Raw genomic sequence first — 15,198 nt, forward strand, 5'->3', positions numbered from 1 at the left:
TAATAATAATCATATACTTATGGTAAATAAAAGCACCCCTAGAAAAATAAAAGGAAAAGTCTACATTAGAATGCTCTTGGATGACTAAAGCACAGGAGGCCAGATTCTCCACGTCCTCACAAGTCTCACAAGCCAGTTTCATCATCCCCCAATCCAGCCCTCCTACTAATTTCAGATCCTCCTTTAAAAATGCATATGTGATTGTCTTTCTCCCACTGAAAATTGTTCAGTGCTTCCTCATGCAACGCAGAACGTAGTCAAAACACTAAAAAGACACCTAAAGCTTGGGGCTGTCTGGTTTCTACCTACATATTTAGCCTTACTTCCCCCTCTCCTTTCCCATCACACTCCTATCCTTCCTACAATCTACATTCAGCCTCCCAGTCTGCATTATTCTAGTTCACAACTCCCTGCCTTTCTATTTACTGGTCACTCCATCAGCAAGGCCTTCCTCATGCCTGTCCTATTGACTATAAAACAACCCTTCCTTGGGAGTCCTAGAAAGCTCACCTGCTCTGTTATGTACCTTCCTCACTTCTTGAGTCTGAGGAGTTCATTCATCATCATTTGCATTACACCATAATTCTAGCTTTGATTGCAATATACTCCCTATGCTCCTAGAAACGGACCTGGCACACGATTGGTAATAATTCTTTCTGAGTAAAGTTTGAAAGAGTGTTTAAATTAGTGACATGACTTGGGCAGAAAAATAGGGGATTCTAGCTTCCATGTGTTCCCCTGGTATCATCTAAGTATGTGGAGGGTATGAAAAGTCTTTGTCAGGATCATGACTCTTGGGGGGGGGGGAAGAACCAGCATCTCTGTGTCTGAGCTACACCTACACAAAAGACCTTATCATTCTGAACACACCCATATTGGCATTTAAACCTCATTTGGTGGGACAAGGGGGGAAACGGCAGTGAGAGACACGTGGGAGCCCTGGTTCCTGGAAGAAACCTAGTACCCATAAGGCAGCAAGTCCAAATGGGGCCTCCTGTCACCCAGTCCGAGGCGCTGCCTCAGAGTAATCTTCAAGCTGTGAGCTCCCTCAACACTAGGTGCACTGTGGGTGGTTGGGTCTGTGCCTGAGTACACAGGCCGGGAGGGGCCATGCTACCCAAGGCACCTAAAGAGGTATGGACTGCACTTAGGTGTAGCCAGAGATCTGGAACGAGGCCTAGGTCTGCAGAGAGCAGTTCAGAGGAGCAGCTTTTAGGGGACAAGCCCTAACCTACTAAATAGGGGTTATTCCCCTTGAAGGCAGAGCTCCAGTTGACTCTGCCTGGCCAGGGGGGAGCTGGGAAGGATGGGCTTAAAAGATCTAATAAGAGACACCTGGGAGTGCTGGTTGGCAGCGAATCCTGGGACCCCTTCAGGCAGCAACTCCATATGGGGACTCTCTGCCCCAGTATGCAGCTGCATCCTCATAGAGCTTCTTTGGTGGGGGGGGGGGGGATCCCTCCACCTTCCAGACTCTGCAGGGAGTTGAGACCTGGCACAGGACATCCCAGACCTGGGAGAGGGATCCATGCTGCCCATGTATAGGCGGAGCTGTCCAGGGTTGCCAGGGACTTGGGGCAAGGAGCCCAGACCGCATTGGTCACAGGAAGGAGCAGGACTGTATGCCCAATTCTGAGCCCTAATCTACACACATGCCCATGTTCCTTGATGGCAGGGCTCGAGAATGCCAGATGGCTTGGCGAGGGGGTAGCCAGGCAGACTGGGCAGGACAGCCTCTAATAAAGGCTCTCTGGAGGCCATGGTAGCTGCAGAGCCAGGACCCTGTCAGGCAAGTCGGGAAGGCTGCAACAGCAGCCACAGTGAGAAGCTGGGGCACGGGCATGGGAGCGGGCTGCTGAAGCACCTGCCTCTGCCTCCTTCCCAGCCCCAAACGACACCAGTATGCTTATCTCCCCCGAAGTAGAGATGGACGAACCCACCAGGCCCGCTGGCTGGCGTAAGCTCCAATGAGACGAACCTTAGAGCTTCAATCGCTGGAGAAGTTGGGGACCCATCGGGCAGCCAGTCCATGTGTGCATTGATTACCCTCCATGTAAAGCTGCCCCCACAGCAAGAATTCTAGGGTGCGCTCCCTTCGCCCAGGAGGCTACAGAGATGGTTCGGGACTACCCAGCTCCCTTGGCTGGCTGATGAGGTCTGTGCTTTGCATCTCCAGCCGCGCAGGTCATTGTCGCCAGGGACCTAAAATAGGGCAAATGTCTAAAGAGAGTGGGTTCCTGGGAGCCCAGGAATACAAGGTGTCTGCCCAGTTCCAAGCCCCAACCTGTACAAACGCGTGTATTCTTCCCAAGAGAGATCTGCAGGAGTCTGCACCGCCTGGCAGGGGCCTGATGGGCGGACAAGGTATCCTTCACTGAGAGACACGTGGGAGACTTGATTACCGGTGAGCCCAGAACCCCATTGGGCAGTCTGTCTGGGTAGGGACGGACAATCTTGTTCAAAATTGTTCTCTGGTGTGAGTTCCCTCCTCGATTACTTTCAGGAGGTTGAGTGTCTGTCCCAGCTACGCGAACCTGGAGTGCCCCCTACAGGCCAAAGCTGGCAGACGACCTGAGGAATGCGCATGTGCAGGCCGCGCGGGCCAGGATGGCGGGGATCTCTGGAAGACCCTGGTAGGGAGAGGCCTGCTCACAGGAGCAAGCTGTTTAGGGTACGTTGGCATCTACCTCGTTCCAAGCCTCATTCTACAAAAATGCACATATCACATATTACCTCTGAAGGCAGAGTCAGAGAAAAGCACCCTGCCCTGCTATCGTTTGGCCCAGCCGACTGGCTGGGGTATCTCCCTTACACACACACACACACACACACACACACACCACACACACACACCCAGCCGACTGGCTAGGGTATCTCCCTTACACACACACACACACACACCCAACCGACTGGCTGGGGTATCTCCCTTACACACACACACACACACACACACACACCCATAAGACCGTCATAGGAGCCTGGATCTCCGTAGAAGCAAGAGACCCCATCATTAAGCCAGCCCACATTTGGACTATCACTATTTTAAAGCTACTTTTTCAGCAAGATTTTCAGGGGTGGGCTCCATAAACCCAAAAGCCTATGCAGGTGTTTGGGGCCGGGAATGTTAACTCCACAGGCCTCACCCAAGGCTGGGGGCCCGGTGCCTACTTACGCATGCGTATGCTGCACAGGTCGGGTGAGCTAGGGACCCTTTGCAGGTGGGGTGTCTGGAGAAGCCTGGTACTAGGAGCAGGCTGACAAGGGGGTGTAAGGCATCTGCCTAGCTCTAGCCCTAATCTGCACAAATGCGTCTCTTGCCCCTGAAGCTGACACTGGAAGTGTACGGCCTGCTTGGCCAAGACAAGACCACCAGGCTGCTGGGATATCCCACACTGAGACATCTGGGAGCCTAGATTGTTGGTAAGTCTGGGACACATCCCCCCCCCCCCGCCTTGTGCAGCTGCTCCAAATAGGGACTGGATTGCTGCCAGTTTAAAGCAGCCACCACACAAAGATTTGGGGTGGAGGCTGGGGGCTCTGTTTGCTGGAGGCTATGCGGGTGACTGGGACTGACACCAAGCCCAAGACCCAGAGGGCCCTGGCTGCTCTTGGAGTGGTACAACCTGGACATGTGCCCACTGTATGAGTCAGACGACCCTGGGGCTGGGAGAGGGCAGAAGGGCTGGGAGAGGGCTGGGTCACAGAAGCAAGCCAGCTGGGGTCCCTGGCTTCTGCCTTCTCATACACAAATGTTTGTCTTACCCCCTGAAGGAAGCAGCCCAGCAGACTGGCCAGAGTAGTCAAAATAAGACACACCTGAGGGCCTTCTATAGAAGCCAAGGGCCTCTCAGGCAGCCAGTGTTAAATGTGTGCTATCACCTGTTTAAAGCTGCCTCCTTAGAAACATTTTTGGAGGGGGGTGCCACGTGCCCAGAAAGCTATGCAGGTGACTGGCCAGGCCCACGCTCCTCAGGCCTGGAGGGCTCTGGCTGCCCGAGGCTAGCTGATGGGTGCCCCTTGGGCGCATGTGCCACACTTGTCAGCAAAGCTGGGGACCTGTGACAGGGAAAGAGTCAGGAGAAGCCTGGCCACAACAGTGAGCTGTTGGGGGCGCAAGGCATCTGCCTAATCCTAACCCTCGCAAAAGCTCATACTCCCCCTGAAGACAGAGCTAGGGCAATCTGGACTGCCTTGCCTGGGGGCAGAGGGGACCTACACGTGACACCCTCCAACAGGAGACACTTGGAAGCCTTTATTGCTGGAGGAGCCCAGGATACGACTGGACTATCCAATCAGAAACCAAAAATCCCAGTTTGAAATCAAGCCTCCAGGATATTTCCAGAGTATGGACTCTAAACCCCAAGGCCATTCAGAGGGTTGGGGTCCTGCCAGAGCTTCACAGGCCTTGGGTGCCCCTTCCTGCCCGAGGCCTGTGAGGAGGTGGGGACTGCAGGTGCAGGGATGGGACAGAGCAGGGAATCCCGAGTCCTACAAAAGGTCAGTGTCCGACAAGGCAGGTTCACAGGAGAGGGCTATTTCGCTGAATTCCAAGCTTTCAGAGCTGGAAGAATCTGGACTGCCTTACCAGGGTGGGACAGGTCGGGATGGTCTGGGTAGTCTCCAGTAAGAGATGCCTGGGAGACATTCAAGCTGCCACCTTGGAAAGATTTTTCAGGAGTGGGATTCCCCCAACTCAAGAGGCTCTACAAGTGATTGGAAACAGACAAGAACTCCATAAGCCTGGAGGGCCCAGGCCACTTTCCAAGGGCTGACAGGCTGCGTACTCTGTGCTTGCAAGACACACAGATCAGAACAGGGACCTGGAACTGGGCAAGTGTCTGGAGACTCTGTGTTCCTGGAGCAACGCATCTGGGATACAAAAGCATCTGCCTGGTTTCAAGCCCCTGAACTCTTACATACGAGGCTTATCTTGGGTAGCCACAAGAGGAAAAGATACTGACACTTGCCCACCAAATCTTAAAAGCTTATAAAGAGGACTTAATTGAGTTAAGTCACATATACAGTGCCGGTGTACTCAACACATTACTATCTCAGGGCTCTGTTCTTGGAGCAGCCTCTGGGAATGGGAAAGGCAAGTGGAACCTGGAACCAATCATTCCAAGAACATTCCAAGGAGGTAAGAAGCCTCCAAGAGCCCAGTTCAGCTCATAGATCAATCAGTGGTCCTATCTTTTTTTTTTTAAGGTTTTTTTTTAAAGATTTTATTTATTTATTTGTCAAGGAGTTAGAGCGAGAGAGTGCAAGCTTGTTCAGGGGGAGTGACAGACAGATGGAGAAGCAGGCTCCCTGCTGAGCTGGGAGCCTGATGTGGGACTTGATCCCAGAACCCTGGGATCACAACTTGAGTTGAAGACAGACACTTAACTGAGATACCCAGGCATCCCAGCAGTCCTTCTTTTTGATGATATTCCTCAGCTGACAAGTAATTCAAGGCAAAAGAAGTTTATATGTGTGTGTATAAACATACATACATATTATAGATATATAATATATATAGGGACCTTGTTACTTTTTAAAAAAATATTTATTTGAGAAAGAGTGGGGGGGAGGGTGTGAGGGAGAGAGAGAATCTCAAGCAGACTCTTCACTGAATGCTTGCCTGATGCAAGGTTTGATCTCACAACCCTGAGATCATGACCTGAGATAAAATCAAGAGTTGGATGCTTAACTGACTGAGCCACCCAATCACCCCCAAAAACCTTGTAAGTTTTACTAATTTACTAAAGCAGCCCAAATTCTGTGTAGAATTCCATACTGGTTAAAGCTCCCAAACATTAGTTTTCTTACTGCCTTTCTACTGTTAATTCTACTTTGTCTCTTCAGTCAATTATTCACAGATTTCTTATTTCTTGGTCTAAAAAGTATAGAGGCTGCTTATTTTTGTCATTTCTTTGGCTTTCAATTTTAATAGTGGGCCTCTGGCCCCAGTTAATTGAACTTTGTTTTTTCTTCTGTTAATCTGTCTCATCGATTTAATTCTTAGGCCAGCTGGAAGAACCTTGAAATGTAGGGAAATATTTTTTCTCTCCAAAAGTTGCTGTAGTTGGCAAGGTAAGCTTCCCTGGCTGGACACTGCTGCAGCTGAGAGACCCTGAGACATCTGAAAAAAGCCAGCAGAAGGTAGGAATCCTTATTATGTCAGCAAACACCACCACTCCTACCCGCGGCAGCTCCCTGCCTATAGAAGCTAATGGAGCAAGCGTGGGAAGAGTCCTTTTTCTCTCTCCAAATTTAGGTCATCGGGAGAAAAATATCTGTGGAACTAGTTCCTTGGGTTTGCCAACTTTCATAAATTTGGTAAAGTATTCTTACTTTGAATGATTCATTTCTTCCCAGAGGTGGTCACTGTTTGTCTTTTGTGTCACTTGTCATAAAAAGGAATTACCGTGGGGAAAGAACACAGACCTAGACCTCATTATCCTGCTGTTCCAGCCAGCCTCACAGACTGCTGAGTTCAAGGTTCTCCTCAGACTAGCATCTGTTTAAACAAACTTTGCCTGGGGTCCTCTATGTAAAATCTAAATGAGGTTTTCCTTTAATTTTGTTCTATGTCCTAAGAGTTTGGCTTTATTACCAGGAAGAATATTCTCTGGCCTTCACAACCAACAGGGTAAACTTACCAGCATGCAACTTGGGCAGGTAGACTGGGGTTGCAAGATGTGCCCTTACTAGCTGCCTCTGCCCAGACATCCCAGCTCCCAAGGGGTTTGTTATAAGAGGTCCCAGTGCATAAGGGACCTTAGTCATCTTAACCTGCATTGCTTGTTAGTGCTAGAAAAGTCTCACTGCAGGAGTGCCTGCCTGGTGTCACAGATTAGCAGGTCTGTGACTAGAAGCATCTCATATTTTCATGAGCAACTAGAAATACTGTTCTCCGCACCTTACCACCTGGGTGATGAAGATCTTTTCCTTAATAAGATTGCATTTGCCGATGGCTAAATGATGGATGCTTTAAATTGGCCAAATTTGAAACAAAAAGGAAATTCTTCAGAGAGTGTATTCAATTGTCTTGTTAATGGAAAGGCTACTAAATGAGGAAAGTAAAATTTCATCTGGTTTTTACATATGAAACCCATAGCCAAGTTTGTCTAAACGGATGCCAGTTTGGCAAGAATCATGTCGCAGACACCAGCGTGGGAGGCTGGCTTGAACCACAGGCTGATAGGGCCTCTGCCTGCATTCTTTCCCCATAACAATTCCTTTACTAGTAGAAATGCTACACTTAGGGACTCCCATGACAACACAAAAGAAAAGAAATTAGATATAAGACAAAAATTAATGTCTACCTCCAGTGTAAAATTCCCTTCTCCCAGTCTGGCACCGTTTGCTGATTTTACTTCCCTTCTCCTACATGATTTACAGAGTAAACTTGAATTCTTTCTCTTTCCCTTAATTTTATAAATTTTACCATGTCTTTGAACTATTCACACAGCCCACAGTCAACCTGAGACCAAAGGGGGAAAAAAAGAGAGAACTTTTTAAAAAACAAACTGCTGAAAGGCCTCTTGTGCCCAAACTGTAGCACAGCCTCCTTAAGATTATTTCTAGGGACAGATACAAATCTTAGAAGTCTTCTCCATAGATAGTAAAAGACTTTATCCATCTGAGCAAGTAAACTTAATTTATTCTGTTATTTATAAACTAGTGAGTTTTATATTGTTTTAAAACAGGAAGCTATAAGATGTCTGTGTTTGTCTCTATGTATTTGCATGCTTGTGTATTAGAGATATGGTATCTTTCTACCTCCAGATGGTGTTGCCAGAATTAATTTGTAAAAGAGCTCTATTTAATTGGCTTAAAGAAAATTAAGTGCATGTATAAATCTGGTATTCATAGAAATTCTCCAAAATAAAATAGAAACTTAATCCAAATGAAATTCAGATTTATATGATCTGGAAAATAATTGGTATTAAGGCTAATTTAAGGTTATTTGTTTAATTGAAATAAACACATCTTTAGAGTTATCAGTATTAAATATAATACCTTTATCCTACCCAGGTTTACTAATCAAATAACTTCATGTTATCCCTGTTACAGAAGTTGTCAGCAAAAGCAACAGAATGATAACTGATTTGTTTAATCTGTTATCTTGTTCTGAAGTTTTCACGGGTGATCTAAATATAACTGATGGGAGCAAACGTTTTATTTATTTACTTATTTATACCACTATTGAAAAATTTATTTTTAATTTATTTAAATTCAGTTAATTAACATGTAGCATATTATTAGTTTCAGAGATGGAGTTCAGTGACTCATCAGTCTTACAGAATGCCCAGTGCTTATTACATCCCGTGCCGTCCTTAATGTCCATCACCCTATTACCCCATCCCCCAACCACTCTCCTCCAGCAGCCCTCAGTCTGTTTCCTTCTTACAGTTTGTCTCCTAGTCTTATTTTTTCTTGTTTTATTTTCTCTCCCTTCCCCTATGATCCTCTGTATTGTTTCTAAAATTCCACATATGAGTGAAATCATGATAATTGTCTTTCTCTGTTGAGTTATTTCTTTTTTTTTTAATGAATTAAGCAAACTTTTATTGAAGCTTAAATTGTGGTACAGAAATACATTTCAACTGATTTAAGCCCAACACCATGAAGAGAGAAATAATGGTATCAAAATTTTCCCTCTTCTATCATACACACTAGAATTAATTTCAATTACTATTTAATCTATAGTTTTAATTTTTCTAGGCTTTATTCCATACAAATTTGTGCAGTTTTTCAACATTAGATAGAAATCTATTAGGAGAAAAAAAAATCAGACCTCAAGCCAACAAATGTCATCAAATCTACTGGGACACTGTTCAAGAACAAAGTCCACTTTGAGCATTGGTCCTCGAAACAGTACCAAAACATCAGATACCGTGTGCTAATTACAGAATCAAACTGATCCACTGACTGAAAGTTTCTTCAATGAAACTTTGAATTAACATGCTTAAAATAAAAGTCAAAATTTATGTTCCAACCGCTTGATTTCAAACCAAGTAGATTTTATGTTTAGAAACACTAAAAAAAGGGTTTCATTTATAAATACAGAAGGAACAAAAACATCACTGCATCAGTCCAGAAAGAATCCAAAAAAATTTTGTGAGGACAAGAATATAAAACATTTAGTCAACTTCGGTGTTTTCTCAGCTGCTTAAATCTTGTATTTGCAAATATAGCCAAAAGATACCAACTCTTCAAAGCCTGTATTCCCATTGACCAGTTTGGAATTTTGTCTTATGGATAGCATTCTGCTTCATTGTGTATGTCTGAATAACCTGAACGGTTCTCATTCTGGGAAGTTTCACCTGATGCTATGAAATCATGGTGAAAGCAACACCAGGAAGAGAAACAGTTCAAGTCAGAACACTATCATAATGCATGACAAAGTCCAAGAATTTAAGTCACAAGAGGACAAGGAGAAACTCCATTTTCAACCAAAGGTTATGGTATATTATGAATGAAGAGGACTGGAGATAGCCACTAAAGTAAAAGTTAAGGTGAATGATCTGAGCTGACTTACAACCTTTATTCTTAATTTCTTTGCTAATAAACTTAAGTGGTACAATTATATACGTACTTACTAGCAAGTTACTGAACGCACGGTACTCATGAGAAGCTAATCTCATTTAATGGGAACACAGAATGGCATAGTTTCTGGAACAGTTCTGCCAGTATACCCTAATATAAATGGATGTGTCGTCCTTGCTCATCAATAGGTTTATTTCTGTCACTATCTCCCAGAAGAGCCCATGTCAATATAAAAGGAAGCTAAACTCTCTTGACTTTAAAAAGAAAATTAAGCCCAGGGTCCACTCTCCCTTCCCCCTCCCGGGTATAAGATTAGTATAAACCCACAGTGTAACAGTGTATTGCTTTATTGGGGGGGGGTGTTTGGGAGGCAAGACACCATGATGAGAACAAAATCAATTAAGGGAAGTACAGGTACAGGAAGCAATAATGTTAAAACAGTAAGACACAAAATGGAAAACTGCAATCATTTTCTTAAGAGGACTTGACTCGTGGAAGATAAACTTTAATCGCTGTTGCAAAAAACATCTGTATGAAATAGAAACTGGTTTCAGTAATATTAGTAGAGAATATGTTCTAGAAAGTGGAGGTAACTGGATGTAAAATCCTGGCAGCAATTTAATAGAACAGTCCCAGATGATTAGGCTGAGGCCAACACCTAATGAGGATGAAAGCCTTGTCTGTGGGGAATTTTGGATGAGACCTGGAGAAATATTACACTGTGCATAAACCAAGTGTTGTAAAGTTTCATATAGTAAGTTTTTTTCTACATGCACTTCAATTTCACAGCAAGAGTGGCATAGGATACCTAAACACAGAAGAGAGCATTCATGCAAGATATATAACTCCTTGATATAATAATGCATACAATTCAAAATGATTACACTATCATTACATCTAGGGCTTTCTGCAGCTACAAGATGGTGGTTATAGAAAGCATGGCCCCCAATATCAATATCTAAAAAGCAGCCACCACCTCTTTCTATGTGTGTTCTCTTTTTGCATTTTTTCTTCATTTTTATCAATCAACTCTGCTGTTGTTGCTGCTGCTTCTTAGCAAAACTGGTAAAAACAAAATTGTAATTATTGAACATAGCGCTCTGGCAATCAAGACGTTTAAAGCCGTCAATCTTCTAGGGTGAAGAAAGCACTGTGTGACATTTAGAACTCTGATTTACAAACAGGGTGGTCACAAATTTTCCTGGCTTGAAGACTTCCACAACTTTCCTGATCAGGTCATCATAGGAGGTCTGACTTAAGTTTGTTTCAAAGCTAACATAAGAAAATTCTGGTTCTGGAGTGATGTGAATAGTCCAATAAGTTCCATCTGATTTCATTCCATTCATCGAATACCCACAAGGATTGAAAAGTGTGGCATCAATGACAGAACCTGGTATCAGGTCACAAATTCCACTCTCACGAGTGACATCCTTTGCAGTCACACCATCTTTCATGTAGAACTGGTCCATAACTGCTGGGTCAAGCTCACTCATCAGAATTTCCAGGGTCTGATCTGGCTGACTGATTACCCGAGTCTCTGGGAAATCCAAAGTATACAAGTACCAACAGTCAGAATTCATACGTCCCATACAATATGCTGCTCCATTTGGGAAAATTGCGTTAAGAAACTCTATTTCTTCCTGGAAATTCCGGTGTGGGTACCCTTGGTGAGACGGCTTCATGAAATTCTTACGAGAATAAAAGAAGCTTTGAATTGAATCGAACCCACTGTAATCCCTAGCAAGTTTCAACAGGGGAACCAGTGCTTTCAGCAAGAGGGTGGTACCACATGTCTTCAAAATGAAACGTCTCTTGGAGACAAACATGCTACTCTCACTGAGTACATAAGCTTCCTGCTTGTCAGTTTTTGTCACACTTATGATTGAACATTGCACATCCTTCAGAAGAATGTCCCACTCAGATCTGGGGATGGTGCGAAGATCTCCAGATCCTTGGTTTGCATCGGGCTGCTGCCTGGAGAACCAAACCTCCAGAAGCTTCTCGGTCCCTTCGAAAAAATGTGCAGCTTCCATCACCGTGAGACTAGCGAACAACCAACAACCACAGAAAATCAACTAAATTAAATCTCTTCTCCTGCCGCTGCCGCCACCACTGCAGATTGTTCCAGCTGTGTTACTAAAGTTCAGGTTCCTTTTTTTTTTTTTTTTTTTGCTATAATTTTATATTAACTTTTTTTTTAAAAAAGGATTAATAAAATTTTCCCAGCTTTTTTTGTGAGCGAAAGTTGAACGTGAGTCTGTTGGAAATAGAGGCAGATATAGTTCAGTCTCTTGTAGTCCGCTGTTTCCCCGTTAGAGAGAGTAGAGCGAGCGCTAGCTAATGTCGCCAGCCATACTGTGGAAGCCTGATTGAGTTATTTCACTTGGGATAATACCATCTAGTTGCTCCACATCTCTGCCAATGGCAAGATTTCATTTTTTTAAAGATTTTTATTTATTTATTTGACAGAGAGAGATCACAAGCAGGCAGAGAGGCAGGCAGAGAGAGAGAGAGGAGGAAGCAGGCTCCCCACTGAGCAGAGAACCCGATGCGGGACTCGATCCCAGGACCCTGAGATCATGACCTGAGCCGAAGGCAGCGGCTTAACCCACTGAGCCACCCAGGCACCCTGGCAAGATTTCATTTTTGATGGCTGAGTAATATTCCAGTATATATATACACAAATATATATGTATATATGTATCACATATATGTTACATATACATAAATATATATATATATATAACATACACATATACATACACACACACTTACACACCACATCTTTTTTTATAGAAATACTTTATTTTTAATTTTTTTAACATATATTATTAGCCTTAGGGGTATAGGTCTGTGAATCACCAGGTTTACATGCTTCACAGCACTCACCACATAGCACATACCCTCCCCAATGTCCATAACCCCACCACCCTCTCCCTACCCCCTCCCCCTGGCAACCCTCAGTTTGTTTTGTGAGATTAAGAGTCTCTTATGGTTTGTGTACCTCCTGATCCCATCTTGTTTCATTTATTCTTTTCCTACCCCTCAACCCCCCACGTTGCATCTCCACTTTCTTGTATCAGGGAGACCATATGATAATTGTCTTTCTCTGATTGACTTATTTCGCTAAGCATAATACCCTCTAGTTCCATTCATGTTGTCACAAATGGCAAGATTTCATTTCTTTTGATGGCTGCATAGTATTCCATTGTATATATATACCACATCTTCTTTATCCATTCATCTGCAGATGGACATCTGTGTTCTTCCTGTAGTTTGGCTATTGTGGACATGGGAGCAAATGTTTTAGATAGATGTAAGTGGAATAAGAGTTTGTAGATAATCATTTTAGCAACAACTATATTTTATGGTATGTATACTTAAGAATAGGTGCAAAATCATTTTTAATAACCTGAAACTTTAGAGTTTTGCTAAGTGATGACTTAGGTTAAATTCATTGAATATATAGATACTTTTCAAATAAAATAATGAAACATTAATTATTGAATATAGATTTATCTACTTTTGGTTTTCCTACTACAGAGAAACTAAAGCTAAAATGCGGGTCTGTTGAAACATGTTTTATTAAAAGATTATACTATAAAGACAAATAATTCTAGAAATTATAACATGTATTCATAAATTTACCAATCAAAAAAAATGCTGGCATAACAGTTCACAAATACTTACTACTTAGGTTTCACTAAAAATCAAAGTTTCTACCAGTTAAGAATCTCAATTATTTTTTTAAAGATTTTATTTATTTTCACAAGAGAGAGCGAGAGAGAGCACATAAGCATGTGCATGCATGAGAGGGGAGGAGGGGCAGAAGGAGAAGCAGAATCCCCCACTGAGCAGGAAGCCCAATGCAGGGCTCCATCCCAGGACCCTGGGATCATGACATGAGCCAAAGCAGTTGCTTGAGCAACTGAGCCACCCCACGCACCCAAGAATTCCAGTTAATATGTGTTGTTAAAGCTGCTAGAAATAAGGAAAACACTTTCATATGCAAGGAAAGTAGGATATATATTTTCAGTAAGAGAAGGTATGGGGAACAGAAAAACATTTTTATTGAGGGGAAAACAAAGAGAGGTTAGAAAAGAGGGAAAATATAAGACAAATCTAGGTTTAAAAAAGAAAGTTGTAAAAGATTTACAGAAAAGGAATCTTAACAAAGGAATTGTATGGGTGATCAGGACTGACAAAGATCGGAATAAATCTAAGTGAATGAGTTTTATTTTTATTTTTATTTAAGGTCTTATTTATTAGAGAGAGAACAAAAGAGGAGCAGAGGGAGAAGGACAAGCAGACTCTGCACTGAGTATGGAACCTGCCACAGGGCTCAATCCTGAGATCATGATCTAAACTTTAATCAAGAATTCAATGCTTAACCTACTAAGCCACCCAGGTGCCCCAGTAAATGAGTTTTAATATCAAAAGCACACTGGTACAAAGTTAAAACTGGGTTTACTCTTTGTTGAAAGAGTAATCTTGTTAAATTATTGGTCTGCTCTTGATAAAGGATTGTAAAAGGTTTCTTTTGTATTGTTTCTTTACTTTTTTAAATTATCTGCCCAGGAAACAGAAATTTTATGTTTTATCAAAATAATCTCTTGTGTTTCATGCTATCCTTACTATCTTTGATTACTTAAGAAAACTAACCCTCATAATATTACAAGACCTGAGTTTTGCTCACAACTGTGTAAACTTCTGCACTTGCCTTTGAAATCTTTTGTTGTCACTTTGGTTAAATAAGTATTGTTTGCTTTCAGGAGCTTTTGTTCCCTGAGCGCTTTCCGTAGAGTTCCGGAGGACGGAAATACAAATGGCGGCCTCCTAGTCTCCGGCCGGGAGGAGCCGAGAGCCCAGGGCCGCACTCCTCAGTGCGCGCCCAGAGAACCGCGCTCAGTTACTCACGTCTGCCTGACCTCCGGCCGCGCTCCGAGCTCACAGAGCCTGCAACCGGTTCAAGGTCACCCCGAGCTGCGAGCTTACTGTCGGCTCTGTCTCTGTAGCCGGCTTTCCCGTTCCAATACCCGCAAGCTCTGCGACACTCAGACACCCCCGATCCTTCTGTGACCCTGCGGGACCTGAGGCCACGCTGACCCCGTGTGGGCTTTGCCCCGGGTAGCCTCTGGAGCGATGTCCCTCAGCGGAACAGACTTTTAAAAGTCCTGATTTTGTGCGCGGTTGCTCCGCCGCTTGCGGGGAGCCGGCCCCTCCCCCCAGGGTCTATCTTCCCGTCGCTTTGGATTCACTTCTCCGCCGGTCCTACCTTTCAGAAAGTGGTTGTTTTTCTGTTTCCAGAATTGCTGTTCTTCTTCTCTTCGATCTGCTGATGGATTTGCAGGTGTTTGCAATCTTTAGATAAGCTATCTAGCTGATCTCCGGCTAGCTGAAGTAGTCTCGGCCTGCTACTTCTCCGCCATCTTGACTCCTCTTCTCTATGCTGAACTTTTTTATTAGCTCTAAGAGCTGTACTGAAGATTCTTCACAGGTTTCTATATATAAGATCATGTCATCTTCCTCATTCTCGTCAAACACGGGGGGCTTGTGGGAGTGGTTCCCGCCCATATTCCGCCGCGGCGCCTGACCGCCGCTACATGCCCGGCCGCGGGGAGCCAGCAGCGAGCTGCGAGCGGCGGGCGGCGGGCAGCGTGGAGT

General features: G+C 44.0%; 1 pseudogene across 1 annotated transcript; it reads right to left on the minus strand.

Annotated features, from left to right (window-relative positions):
- Window positions 1-9,865: 9,865 nt before the first annotated feature.
- On the minus strand, window positions 9,866-11,888 carry LOC309850314 (S-adenosylmethionine decarboxylase proenzyme pseudogene; annotated as a pseudogene). Its single transcript has one exon. The product of its transcript is annotated as an S-adenosylmethionine decarboxylase proenzyme pseudogene (transcript).
- Window positions 11,889-15,198: the final 3,310 nt, after the last annotated feature.

This window comes from Mustela nivalis (assembly GCF_964662115.1).
Source record: "Mustela nivalis genome assembly, chromosome: 16".
In the NCBI taxonomy this organism is placed as follows: domain Eukaryota; kingdom Metazoa; phylum Chordata; class Mammalia; order Carnivora; family Mustelidae; genus Mustela; species Mustela nivalis.